The following is a 12,419-nucleotide window of genomic DNA, read 5'->3' as shown; positions in this document are numbered from 1 at the left end:
TGCTACTCACTCTCTAATACTCACTCTGTACTATTCTCTTGTACTCACTCTCTACTACTCTCTCTACTACCCACTATCTACTACTCACTCTCTACTACTCTCTACTACTCACTCTCTACTACTCTCTCTCTACTACTCTCTACTACTCTCTACTACTCACTCTACTACTCACTCTACTACTCACTCTCTACCACTCACTCTCTACTACTCTCCACTACTCACTCTCTACTACTCACTCTCTACTACTCACTCTCTACTACTCTCTACTACTCACTCTACTACTCACTCTCTACTACTCTCTACTACTCTTTCTCTGCTACTCACTCTCTACTACTCACTCTCTACTACTCACTCTCTACTACTCACTCTCTACTACTCTCTACTACTCAATCTCTACTACTCACTCTGTGCTACTCTCTACTATGCACTCTACTACTCTCCACTACTCACTCTCTACTACTCTCTACTACTCACTCTACTACTCACTCTCTACTACTCTCTACTACTCACTCTCTACTACCCACTCTCTACGACTTATTCTCTACTACTCACTCTCTACTACTCACTCTACTACTCTCTACTATTCACTCTCTGCTACTCTCTCTACTACTCTCTACTACTCACTCTCTACTCTCAACTCTATATTACACATCCTCTACTCTCTACCTCTATACCTCTCTCTACCTCTCTCTCTACTACTCTCTACCTCTCTACCTCTACCTCTCTACCTCTATCTCTCTACCTCTTCACCTCTACCTCTCTTCCACACCTGTCTACACACACACATATGCACACATATATATATGCATATATATGCATATGCATTTATATATATGTATGTGTATATATATGTATACATACATATATAAACATATATATAATCTGCATATCTATATAAATTACCTACTGGCGGTCGCCAGTAGGTAGTTATAGTTAGGACCACGTTTCCATAGGAAATCCGCAACATTCTATTTTGAATAACTTTGGCGCCGGTCGACGAATCCTCGCGAATTTTTCGAAATAGGTGGGGCGCTACGCTCCGCTCCTACCCCGAAAGTCTCGGGAGGATTCGTCAAGCGGGGGCTGAGATAAAAGGGGGGTCCCAAAACGCGTTTTTCCCATGCATTTTTCCATAGGACCTTTAGACAGGGCTACAGCCCGAACGGCTGAACAGAATTACTTGAAATTTGGCAGAGAGGTAGTCCTCAGGTCAAGGAAGTGCCTTTTGTAGGTTTGGTGTAAATCTGTTCAGTAGATTCTGAGAAAATAGCCTTTAAATCAATATATATATCTGAGCCAGCTTACGGTGCGTTTACGGTACGCTTACCGTACGCGTACGGTGGCGTGCGCGATTCTGATTGGCTCTTAGATCTTAGTAAACATTCGAATCGGCCGAAACCAGGAAGCAGCGGCCGCCATTTTCTCTCTCGCACGTGTGATAAACTATAATATTTTAAAAAAAAAATAAAAAAAAAAATTATCCACACTCTGTCCACCCCGTGTGCAAATGGTGCCCGAAGGGCACCATTTGTGCATGGCTTATAAAAATTACGAAAAATTAAAATATTACCTTTCAAAACGAAGTGCATCATATGTCCTCCATGTGCGCACGGTGCGCGAAGCGCATCGTGCGTACATGGCCCATCTAGCGTAACGTGGGCACGCGGTGCACGTAGCGCACCGCGTGCCCACCGTGCGTGCACGGCACTAACTGCGTAAAGTGGGCGCTTCGCGCACCGCGTGCTTACTGTGCGCGCACGGTGCGCGAAGCGCACCGTGCGCACACGGAACGAACTGCGTTAAGTGGGCGCGCACGCCACGAATGGCGTAAAGTAACTTAGCATTTAAAAAACCGTACAAATTCACTGAAAAAACCATAGGTTTCACACACGTTATAGTTAGGAATTAGCATTTAAAAAACCTTGCAAATTCACTGAAAAAACCATAGGTTTCACACATGTTATAGTTAGCGGAAATTTTACTGATAAAAAACCAATGAAATTCCCCCGTTATAGTTAGTGCAGGCAACTATAACTCACGCGACCGCAATCTTCTGCTGATGACATATGTGTCTTTATGAAAAAAAAATATTTGTAATATATGTATAGCTAAAAATGTATGGAAGAAGACATGGGCAAATAAGTGTCTAAATACAGTATTAGCATCAGCAGAGGATTGCGGTCGCGTGAGTTATAGTTGCCTGCACTAACTATAATGGGGGAATTTCATTGGTTTTTTATCAGTAAAATTTCCGCTAACTATAACATGTGTGAAACCTATGGTTTTTTCAGTGAATTTGCAAGGTTTTTTAAATGCTAATTCCTAACTATAACGTGTGTGAAACCTATGGTTTTTTCAGTGAATACAAATATAAATGCATGCATACATATACATATATGCATACATATGCATGTTATGTACATGAAAGTTTGAAAAAACACTAATAAAAGCAAAGCTAAAAAGCCACCTAATTACAAACAGAATTGCTTTAACTTAAACGAGTGCGAGACCTCTTGCATTTTCAATGCTTGTTTACTTTGGTTCTATCAAGAAGGCATTCAGATTTGTCAAACATTTGCCATAAATTCTGAATGTTAGCACTCTAGTTGCTCATTAGATCACTGTAGTAAAGCTACTGCTCACCAGGTAAGTCTGCTGCTGGTATAGAAAGTGCATGTTTCAGTCTGCATGTCAGGCTTTTTTAATGAAATAGAAGAGGATTTGAGAAGTCACTCCAAATGTGCCCTAATTTCTCTTTCTGCAGCACTAATCATACTTTCTATAGCAAAATGAACCCCCTCATTTGTGTTCCTTTTTAAATTAAATGTTTTAAGAGTTACCACTTTATTCCAATCAAGATGGCTTCAGGTGTGCCATCCGTTTGTCATAAGTAGGACTGCTAGCGCTCTAGTTGTTCTTTAGAACACTCTGGGAAGCTGCAGTAGAACACAAAGGAATCGACTGACAGTCTCTGCCCTTGTTGGATGTACATGTTTTACTGAGAATGTCAGACTTCATTCTCACATGACTGAGAAAGATAATGTGAATTTACAGAAAATATGCTCTCAGTTTAGCTTATAGATCACCTTCCAAACCTCTGTGGGAAAAGCATGAGAATAGTCTCTCAAACATGATTCATAATATCCCAGCAGAAGGTTTTTTCAGATGGTAAAATCACCTTAGAACACACCACAAGTCCTAAAATGAGTATGGTACCATCAACGAATGATTTATAATGTAACTAAAGTCTTAAAACCTTCTATTAACTGCAATGCTTTTTAATGAGTTGCTATCATGTATATTGGTCCCAAGATGACTGCCAACACTTCTTGGATGAAGTGCTGACAGCCAATCAGATCTCAATGGCTATGATGGGCAAGAAGGAGGGTGCAGGGTCATGCACAAAGGACCATGGAGGATAGAAGGGAGGGTCAGGACCTGGGCACAGACAAGAGAGTTCAGGGGAAGGGGCCTCACAACAGACCGCACGGGGCAGGCAGGAGGAGCAGTTGCAGCACAACAGACCAGGGAGGGCAGAAGGGTGTGGCAGTACAATGGACCATGTGGACAGGAGGAAGAGGATAGGGGCATGGCATGTGGACAGGCAGGGTGGAGGTGGCAGGGACAGGTTACAGTCATCTGACAATGCTAGGCAGGTGGGAGGGGAGTGGCAGCTCAACAGAACACTCAGAGTAGATAGGAGTGGCAGGTCCATGGAACATGGTGGGCAAAAAGGATGGAGCAGGGGCATGCACAAAGACATCGGAGGGCAGGGGGAAGGAGAATAGGGGCAGCAAGCTAAGCACAGAGTTTAAGCAGGAGGTCAATGATGGGACATAGAATTGGGCAATGGAGGGCAGGAGGAGTGGACTGGTACATCATACTAAATTGAGGGCAGTGGCAGCACATCAGACCATGCATGGCAGGAGGGAGGAGGCTAGTCCATGGATTCACACAACAGAGGATAGGGAGGAGGGGGATGGGGCAGCAAGCTAACTGTTCAGAGAAGGCGGGTATTAGGAACTTTATTGTTTTTAAAACGTGTGTCTGTGCGAACTACTTAAAATATGAACAAGTATGCAGCATAATCTCACTTTTATTCAGGAAGAAGAGGACGTCTGTGACTGTGACTCCGGGCTCACTTGGCAGAAACACCCCCTGATCCTCCACCCCGATCGCAAAATGTAATGCCCGTGAAAAGGGTAGGTGAACACAGTGTTATATAGAACATAGTCCTGAGAGCATGATTGAAAATGAAAACTACATATAGTGTATGGTATAAACTATGCACCAAAAAGTGTGATATAAGATGAACCGGGCGTGAAATATAATATGCAATACATTGTGCGCAATGACAGATTCATTGGAGAGCGCGAGATAGCACAGGCACTAGCGCGTGCTATGCGATATGCGCCTTGGAGTGTAATATGCACAGGGCAGTGTTGTGTAACCTAACTAGTCTCTAAAGTTGTAATATAAAATATGTGCTGGGGGGTGTAACGTTGCATATGCACTGTGACAAAGATATGGATCCCAGATTATAATATGTATGGCATAGCACTGTGCGTTATAACATAGGCATCTAGGAAGGCACGTTAGATGGGGCAATATAACCCGTGCGAAGACAAGTGTGGCATGACATATTCACGGGGTGGTGTTACAGTGCACATGGGCTAGAGAGTGTCATAGCATATGCACTAGCTAGTGGAATACAACACAGAGGTGTGTGGCACTCAGCAGGCAATAGTGGGTGTAACACAGCATTGGGCTCTGCCAGGAGCGCGCTGTGACTCTCAAGTGATGTTCGTCCCCTTTCCAGAGAGTAAAATAAAAAGTATTACACATCCGGCAGTGGATATGTGTTTTATTAATCGTGAGGGGGGTTTCTTGCATAGTTTTGGTAAAAGTTTTGTCGAATCCCCTTTGAATGGCTTGGTGTGCATGTGTATTAAATGTGCCCGTCAATAGCTACCCATGTTTGTATAAATAAACGACAAGGGTGTCTACCGGGATTAGGCACGGTAGGGCATCAGACATGTCAGAGCTTCAATGGTGGTGTAAATACATTCCACGTGGATTCATTGTATGCATAGTCGCCTTTTAATGAATATCACCCAAATCGTCATGGTGATAGGTACGTACGGTTTGTCCAGCATGTCCTAGGTGTGTCTATAAATATATATTTGTTAAAAATAATAAAAAACAGTGGCCGGCCCTGGGGATTGGGGTCAAAAAAATATAATTAGGTGACAGGCCCTGCGGGATGGGGTCATCAGGGCCAATAAATTAGAATAAGAAGGGGAACCACACAGCCCCCCTTCTTAAAAAATTCAAATAAATAAAAGACCGGCATCGTGCCGGAGGCCACGCCCCCTCCTTGCAGCACTCTGCAAACGCGCCCCCTGGCGAGTTGTAAGTTGGGGAATTAATTCCTCTTCAATACTGAGGGTCCCTGAGGGCCAACTAGCCCAACAGGCATCTCCAGTATGCGCCAGGGAGCTGCGCTGCAGACAGGTGTTCTGAGGCCAAGCCCCTTTTTACACCTCTCTGCAACGCAGCTCTGTGGCGCTTACTGGAGGTACCTAGTGGTCTAGTTTGACCCTAGGGACCCTTAGGATTCAAGGGGTCTTAATCTCTCAACTTAGAACAGCCACAGGGCGCATTTACACAGTGGTGAAGGGAGGGGACGGGGCCTGAGGTGACGTGTGCAAACACGCACTATGGCACGTTTTAAATTGGGGATATCATTTCCCTTCAATACTGAGGGCCCCTGGAGGCTAACTAGCCCACCAAGTGCTTCCAGTAAGCGCCACTGAGCTGCATTGCAGAGAGGTGGTCCAGGCCGTGCCACTTTTTACACCTCTCTGCAACGCAGCTCTGTGGCACTTACTGGAGGTACCTAGTGGGCTAGTTGGACCCTAGGGACCCTCAGGATTCAAATGAACTTAATCTCCCAACTAAAAACGGACACAGGGCGTGTTTACACAGTGGTGAAGGGAGGGGACGGGGCCTGAGTTAACGTGTGAAAAAACACCCTGTGGCCTGTTTTAAGAGGTAGTTTTAATCCCCCTGCCCTATTATATACTAGGGGCTTACAGAGGAGGTCATGCTAATCACAGGGGGACCCCAACACATAATGTTCCCTAGTGTATGTAGTTGTTTTCACTGTATTCTAAGTGTCTTTTAACATAGCACTGGCTCTAGAACTGGTTAATTAGACTCAGTTACCACCAGTATCCGTCTGAAAAAGTTGAGGGTACAGGATGATTTTGCAACAAGGCTTCTTTCTACTCTTCTTTTTGTTCTTTCTGCACGTTATCCTTCTTCCTGCACTTTTCTTCGTCTTTGAGGACTTCTGTTGCTTCTTTCTGCACTTCTTTTTTTTCTTTCTGTGCATTTTTTCTTCTTTCTTCACATGTCCTATCTCTGTAGGCATAGTTAGAAATTAGCATTTAAAAAACCTTTGAAATTCACAGAAAAAATCATAGGTTTCAGGCACGTTATAGTTAGGAATTAGCATTTAAAAAAACTCAGAAATTCACTGAAAAAACCATAGGTTTCAGGGGTGTTATAGTTAGTTGGACTTTTCACTTGTACAAAACCATTGAAATTCCCCCGTTATATATAGTTCAGCTAACTATAACTCGAGTGCCCGCAATGCACTGCTGATGACGTCACATATTACATCACTCATGACATGGTCAGTGACATCACTCATGACATCACTGATGACATCTCAAATGACATCACTGATGACATCATCCAGTGAATGTGTGTTTTTCTGAAAATTAAATATGTTTATATATGTATATCTCAAGGTCGATGGAAGAATAAATGGGTGTATAAGTGTCTAAATGGATGGGAATTATAATAAAGGGTGTTTTTAGCAAGCAGCACGAAGACTGACAGACTCGTTTCGGCGAACAATGCCTTTCTCTATGTCTGTTACCAATTCAAACAAAATCGTATTTAACCAAACCGGAAGAGAGTGTCTCGTCATGCACAATGAAATATCCCATAGAGTAGACTGAATCCATGCACACCCTATGGATATGCTGGTCTATAGTCCTGCTAGTTCACAGTGTACCCATAAGAAACCCTTACCCTAGGAAGGTAAGAAATGGAATATGCAACCTCAGAACATAAACACCCTGACTCTTCCAGGAATCATTGTAACTGACCTAGAATCTTTTCGCTCAGTCACTCGGAATACCCCAAGATATACACAAGTAATGCACAAAGAGGTGTTTCACTATTTTTTTAACCATTGTGACTCTTATATATCGAAGATATGCTGCAAAGACATAAGCATATGAAGGTGATTAGCATTACAAGAAGAGATTAACAATTCCACAATTGTGCTAAAGCAGTGTATATCTGCACAGTATAAGTACTGTGCATTGTGTACTCCTACTATGCGCTCTCTAAACTGGTTGCCTAGGATAGTCGATCTGCCTAATTCCATCCTGGATGATCTAACTTCCCATTACCTGAGGTTAAGTGTATGCAGGTCACAGTCTTGGTCACAAGTTGGACATCTCCCCTCACAGAAGGTAAACAGGAATCTGCTGGGCTGAGATATCCAACAAGCAGCAAACTCATGGTGACAGCAGAGTGCTCCTCTCCCGAAACCCAGATATGTTTGTGTATTTATAATCAACAGCACGCATGCTTCTGTGTCGAAGCCTCAGCCAGGCTGACATTGCTTATCGTCTTGTGATAGCTGTGTCATCTTATGGACAATCAACAAGCAACACAATATCAATTGTTCAAAGTAGTGTGATAGAGTGCCTAATAAGGTGAAATGTAAGCAATGGGATTTTAGAGAATCTAATCCTGCACTATCACAAAAGCAAATGTGTGTCAAAAGTCATTGTGTATGAAATGAAGGCAACTTAAAAAACCTGTGCATGTAATTGATGGCATTTCTTCCTGGCCTAACCTAGCCACATGACACACTACCTGGCCAAATGGGTATGACCAAGGGCCAGACTGAAGAACGAAATTAATATGCATCCAACACCATTCCCTCTGCACCAAGAAAAGACAGAAGAACAGCCCCACTAGATGTATACTGCAAAATTATTGACACGATATTACAATTAAACGCTTGAGCAGTCTAGCAATACTACCACTAACACACAATCACGTCACCAGTTAAAGAAGTGCTCAATTACAACACACTCATTCTCACTTTCTTTGCAAGCCGACAGAACCTGAAGCCAGCTGAACAACTGCCTCAAACATGTTGTAGACAGGATGGCAGCAAGCAGTCTTAAAATTAGTGGGGAAATAACGGAAGTGATGATTGTGAGAAACAACCCCTCAAGGTGGATGGTGAGGAACTGGCCAGACTTTCTGGGCAGTCAAGCCACCCCAAGAGTCTGGGCTTCCGGCTGAATGATAAGTTTTCAATGGCAACCCAAGCAGAAAACAAGCAGCAACTTGCTTCAGCCTGCTAAGAACTCTGAGAACACTTCTGAGATGGATTCATGAACCATAACGTAGAGCAGTGGTTCAAGGATTAGTCATTTTATGTTATGTTAAATCAATTTATAGAGCGCACTAATACCCGAGGGTGTCCTGGCGCTATAGCAGTTTACCTGGAAGAAGTCTTCAGACCCTTCCTGAAAGGTGGACCTTAGAGAGAGAGGAAGTTCATTCCAGGCATTGGAAGCCTTGAGAACAAAACTCTTACCACCCCAGTTGGCCTTTTTTGCCCTGGTGACAGCTGCCAGTTTGGCCACCCTGGAGCGCAGAGATCTCCCTGGAACATACCACTGAAAGCGTTCTCTAAGGTCCTGTGGCCCAACTCCATGTAGGGATATGTGAGCTATGCAAAGGGCCTTAAAAAAATGTTAGGACTTGATTATGGTAACTCCCTGTATTTTGGGAAGTCCGAAGGCCTTCATCACAAGATGACAGGTCACCCAGAATGCTGTGGCCCATATATTGTTGAAAATCCCCAAACACCAATCCTCAACTGCGGCCCTGGCAAACCTGCATTGGCTACAAGTGCTCAAAAGAATTCATTATAAGGCTTATCGAGCACTTTATAAAAAGGACCGATATTAATTCAGAGACTTCTTTTACCCTAGAACAATACATGAATGTTGCACTCCACCAGCTAGCAGCTGTTTGCAGTATCCAGGATAAAGAGAATCAGGGTTGGAGGACATTCCTTTGCATTCCTGGCTCCTAAGCTCTGGAACGCGCTCCCACAGCATATTAGGAAAACAGAGTCAGAACCTAAATTCCGAAAACTGTTCAAAAACACACAGTTCGGCTAACATGATCAGCTTGATTAGTACATATTGCTGGTTATATCGTTCGGAGTCCCTTCTGAGTAGACATGCACTCTAGAAAACATCATGACTGAATAGAACTCAGACATAATAATCTCTAACTTTCAAACACAACACTGACAGACTCCATTATTTGCAAACAGAATAAAATGCACCACAAAACAATCACCAACGTGCGCCCATCTCCTGTACAACTCACATGTACAGAATGATGTCTCAGGCAAAACCTGCAGCTATCACCAACAACATTCAGGCAAAGATTGTGGCTATCACCCATAACACCTCGGGGTACTGCCCTTCCCAATATGTTCACTTCAAGGGGATGCTTCCTTACGATCTCTTGCAACATGGTCTTTCTTCCACATCATACACCATGAAAGACTCCCTCATCCAACTTCTCACAACAGAGTACTACACCACCACACATTTTCAATCCATGCGGTACTTCCTCTTACAACCTCTTGCGGCTGGGTTCTTCTCTTTTTACACATTGAACACCATAAGGTACTCTCCATGCTACCACTAGTGGCATGTTGCTGCATTTTTTCCAGTTATCCCCAACACCGACATATGTACTACACTTGTATCTCTTGTGAAGGGGAACTACTCTTTCCCACATCTGCAAAATTTGCATATCCACAAACAGCATGTACCTACACAACAACATGCAGATAAGTATTCCATACAACTTCTTACCTAAACTGCTACCTGGACTCCATACAGAGTCGAAAGTAAACGTTCACACAGTACTCCCAAAGTACCTCTGGGTGGATAACCTAAACTTCCCAACCTATCTTGCAGTACAAAGCATTCAGCACAAACCCATTGAAACACACTGCAATTCTCAAACAAGAGGTCAACCTACACGTGTACCCAACACAATAATAAAAACCATGTGCATATGGCAGTCATCGAAACACAAGGATCACCAATCAAACTGTTCCCCAACCTATCAAACCTCACCGTTAGTGAGAATTATTAACGGAAGACATTTAAAAATACTAACTCGGTGATTGCCAAACAACCCTACTGATCTGTGTGACTCTAAATGTCAAATTTTAACAACACAATTGAACAAATGCCACGCTATGTAACTACTTCCCATGACTTCAGGACACAAAATACTCTTGAACAACATGGTCTCATTTCCATCATCAGTGTCCATGGAGTTAGTCATACTTTTCTTTCCAAATTATTCAGAAGGCCTTCTGTAGTATATCTTCAACATCTTATCTAATCCAACATCAGCTTTCTACCCACTTTCATTATGTCAAATTCTACGTAGGTAGTACCTCAACTCCAACAACGAAGTCTGGAATCCAAGATATTGATGAGTCTCTCTTATGAGCAAGTGGAACTGCTATGTCCCAAACACCACATCATCTTCTCAAAGCACTAACACGCACATGCAGGAGATGAAAGTCACTCTTTAACTGGTGTTGAAAATTTGTCACATGATCTTTGTCGAATGCCTTAACCACAGCGCTAGTTGGAGCTGTGTTACCTCCTTTGGTCACTCCGTTCTGGGTACCATAAAATATGCTGAATACTCAAAGGACCTCCCGGAGGCATGGACCAGCATGTGCTACCGTCAGCTTGAGAAATTCTATTTATTACATATTCATTGACACTTCTCCTTATGTCATTGTTGAATGTATTACTATGTGAAGCTCCATGGGTTATTTCAGAGTTGTGCTTAATATAAGGAGATGTCCTTGCTTTCCTACTGTCTCCACAGCATTGGCTCTCCGTAGTGCTGTCCTTACTGCACTGGCTCCATAGCATTGTCCTTAAGCTTTCGACAATGCAATAAGACACATCACCTCAATTTATAAATACTCCCAACTGGTTCTTATACTGGTTCCTTGTCCTCACCAGACCTTGCCCACCTGCCTCACTGGGGTCCCCTTGCACAGCAGCTTAGGCCAACACCACTGGAGCTGGATTTGAATGTGGGTCACCACAAAACAATCATGTATTTTTACAGGGCTCTCTTCCTTTTCACAATAGGCCTCCTTCTCTGCCAGAAATGGCTTCCAAATGCCACCAGGGTATTGCTGTATTTTTACACAGGTCGTTAACAACTCGTTGCCAGACTTTTGATGTTGGACAGCAGGGTAAAATAGTCTGGGCCAGTCAGAAACAGAATCAGAAACAGCTTTATTCGATTTTAAAAACAAAACCATAAAAGCACACATTAAAACAGTTCATTCGTAATACATCATGATTAGTAAACCATTGTTCCTTAACAATCCAATTTAAAAAAAAAAAGAATTTTTTAAAAAATATTTTTTCATTAAAAATGACCTAATTCATGGAGATCCTAAATCTAATAATGGTTTTAAGGAACATTGACACCGAGAACATGAGCAATTCATCATCTAAGATTTGTAGTCTGATCAGTGCCACTCTACATTGTCTCAGGCCAAGTTTTTTTAAAACAGGAAGTAAGATGCCTTTCCTTGGTTCTGAGTAAAATTTACAAAAGAGAATACAGTGAAGGGAGGATTGAACAGAAACCAGATCACAAGGGCAAGGAATTAATTCTTTTGACCAACAATTCATCTCAGGGAAGGTAACTAATCTAAAAAAGGTATCTACCCTGAAGCGAGTCAATAACATACGGGAATAGCAGCTAGGCACTGTCGTCAAATATGGCTGAATACCTCGATTTTGTATAAGTAAGTAATTTGCCATAACGGTGCTCTTACATTTCTCTATCTGCCAGCGTTTTTCTGCTAAGAATTGCAGGCAGGTTTCCTTAAACTTCTTCCTTGACAAACCTGCCATGCTATTTGGTATATCGAAAAATTCCTGGCATCCCATATCCGCAAGGAAATCTTTTATATATTTGAGCCAGGAAATCTTTGTCGCCCCGTCAAGACATAAGCAATCCCTAATTATATCCCTATTCAAACCTGTCTCATTAGAGGACCAAACTTTGTGCCACAATAGAATGGGATCCACTTTAATAAGATCCATGATATATGGTAGGCCTAGCTCTTGATGGCATACATAAGAAGAAGTGGACCCGGGCACTGCCAGTAGATTGCGAAGGAAAGCATTCTGACAAAGCTGTATACTGGAATTGTTTGCTATCCCCCAAATCCCTGC

This window comes from Triturus cristatus, chromosome 2_2 (assembly GCF_964204655.1).
Source record: "Triturus cristatus chromosome 2_2, aTriCri1.1, whole genome shotgun sequence".
NCBI lineage: Eukaryota > Metazoa > Chordata > Amphibia > Caudata > Salamandridae > Triturus > Triturus cristatus.
This window is presented reverse-complemented; position numbering follows the sequence as displayed.